Genomic DNA, 3169 nt, shown 5'->3' on the forward strand with positions numbered 1-3169 from the left:
TCATCATAAATAATGTCATGTTTTCTCCTAAGTCTCGGAGAAACTTGATGAGTTTTAAAGATATCCGTGAAAATGGTTATCATATCAAGACATTTGATGAGATGAATCTTGAATATCTTGGTATCACTAAGAATGTTTCTGGGCAGACATGTGTTATAGAAAAGTTTTCTGTTTTGTCTTCTGGCCTGTATTGGACAAAGATTTGTGCAATTGAGACACATTCTATAGTAAACCGGAAGTTTACTGATTCCAATACTTTTGTACTTTGGCATGATCGTTTGGGATATCCAGGATCAATAATGATGAGACGAATCATAGAAAATTCAAATGGGCATCCATTAAAGAACTTGAAGGTTCTTTCGAATGGTGAATTTTCATGTAATGTTTGTTATCAAGGCAAAATGATTGTGAGGCCATCACCAACAAAAATTGTGATTGAATCCCCCGCATTCTTGGAACGCATACATGGGGACATTTGTGGACCAATTCACCCACCAAGTGGGTTGTTTAGATACTTCATGGTCCTAATAGATGCTTCCTCTAGATGGTCTCATGTGTGCCTATTATCATCTCGAAACTTGGCATTTACAAAATTGTTGGCACAAATAATACGATTACGGGCACAGTTTCCCGATAATCAAATTAAGTCTATTCGCCTTGATAATGCTGCAGAATTTTCATCCCAAGTATTTAATGACTATTGCTTATCGATTGGGATAAGAGTGGAACATCCTATACCCCATGTTCACACTTAAAATGGCCTTGTTGAGTCATTAATTAAACGTCTACAGTTGATAGCAAGACCATTACTTATGAAAACTAAGTTGCCCACTTCTGTTTGGGGTCATGCAATTTTGCATGCTGCAATACTTATTCATTTTAGACCGATAAATTATCATAAATTTTCTCCGTTGTAATTGGTTTGGGTCAAGGGCCTAATATATCTCATTTGAGAATTTTTGGGTGTGGTGTATATGTGCCTATAGCACCACCAAACCGCACCAAGATGGGCCCCCAAAGAAGGGTTTTGTTCATTGTATTGACAATCTTATGATCTCTCATCCCTCAAGAGAAGGAATAATAATTACTCTCTCTTTTCTCTGTACTCTTCTTCTTTACTCTAATGGTTGTTCGATCACTTGATGTGAATAAGGATCCATTCCGACCTCAAGAAAACAATGAGGAACTCCTTGGTCCTGAAATACCATATCTTAGTGAAACTGGTGCACTAATGTATCTTGCAAATACTACAAGGCCTGATATTGCCTTTTCAGTAAATTTGCTAAAAAGGTATAGTTTTGCTCCTACTAGGAGACATTGGAATGGGATCAAACACATATTATGGTATCTAAAGGGGACTATCGATATAGGCTTATTTTATTCTAAAGATTGTAGTTCCGATCTTGTTGGTTATGCTGATGCTGGGTACTTATCTGACCTGCATAAAGCTCGGTCTCAAACAGGCTATGTGTTCATATGTAGGGGTACTTCCATATCTTGGAGATCAACAAAACAGTCTATCATAGCCACTTCATCGAATCACGCTGAGATTATAGCTATTCATGAAGCAAACCGAGAGTGTGTGTGGTTGAGGTCCATAATACATCTCATTCGAGAAAAATGTGGCTTCAAATATGACAAAGTACCTACTATTTTATATGAAGATAATGCAGCATGCATAGCACAACTTAAGAGAGGATTCATACAAGGAGATAGAACGAAACACATTTGGCCAAAGCTCTTCTATACGCATGAGCTTCAAAAGAATGGTAATATTGACGTACACCAGATTCGTTCAAGTGACAATGTGGCTGATTTATTCACCAAGTCTTTTCTAACTGAAACTTTCAAGAAGATGGTGCACAAGATCGGAATGCAAAGGCTGAAGGATGTTCTTATTAGGGGAAGCTAATACGCGCTATACTCTTTTTCCCTTACGAGGTTTTGTCCCACTGGGTTTTCCTTGTAAGGTTTTTAATGAGGTAGCCAATATGCGTATTGTTAGACATTCAAGGGGGAGTGTTATGATATATATCAATTATAGTGAATGTCTATCAAGATTTATCAAGATCTACTTTGATATCTATTATGATTTGAAGCATCTGTCTTTTACTTAGACTAGGAGTAAATTTCCCCTATAAATAGAAGGACTTCCTTCGTTGTAAATCATCCCTCAATAGAAGAAATAAGAATCACTCTTTATTCTCTCTACTCTTCTTCTTTATTCTTTCTTGTTTTATAACAAACTTTTTATTTTTCTACTTATTAGAAGCCCGAGTTATCGCAAAGTTTTGAGGGACATTTTGTTAAAAGTGACAAAAGAGTTTCAAAATGAGGTGTAGTTGACTCAAGTCTTAATAATTGAGTGCAGGTGACAATTACTTTACTATGGATTAAGAAAGTTGGTAAAGTTTGAGAATAGCTCACAAGTTTTTAAATTTACACTTTGATCTAAATATTAACCTAATATAACAGTAAACGGAGGGAAAAAAAGGCACATTTCTCCCTCTTCTCATTCATTGTTGTTTTCTCTTTCTTAGCGATTTTTAGTTGTTCATTGTTGCTGCTGCTTTATTCATCATCTTCTGCTTCATTATCATCATCTTCTACTTCATTATCACCTTTTTCTTCTTCTTGTTGACCATTGTTGTTGTTGTTACCGCTACTGCTGCTACTTGACCAATTTCTTAGGTCAAATTTTGTTTCATACATCCCTTTTCACTTTGACATTATTTCATAGGAGACTTTGGTAAGTCAAATTATAATTTTTAATTGAATTTGTCATCTAGGTAACTGCTATTATGCTGTTTTTTCAACAATAGATAGCATGCGAACATGAATGCAACATAAGAGCCATTTGTTTAAACAAATCACTCATCTGTTGCGACAGATGAGCCAATTATTGCAACGAAAGATTCATATGTTGGATTCATGTTTATAGTTCTATAGTGCCATAACATGAATCGAACAGATAGGTTATCTGTTGCAACATATAACCTCTCTATTGCAACAGACTAGTTATCTGTTGCAACAGGGTAAATATTTGTTGCAACAGGTTAGTAACCTGTTGCAACAGAACTTGAACTCGATTTCAACAGATGTGTTGTCTGTTGCAACAGGTAAGTCATCTGTCATAATAGGTTAGTTATTTGTTACAACAGAACCTGAA

Source organism: Capsicum annuum, chromosome 11 (assembly GCF_002878395.1).
Source record: "Capsicum annuum cultivar UCD-10X-F1 chromosome 11, UCD10Xv1.1, whole genome shotgun sequence".
NCBI lineage: Eukaryota > Viridiplantae > Streptophyta > Magnoliopsida > Solanales > Solanaceae > Capsicum > Capsicum annuum.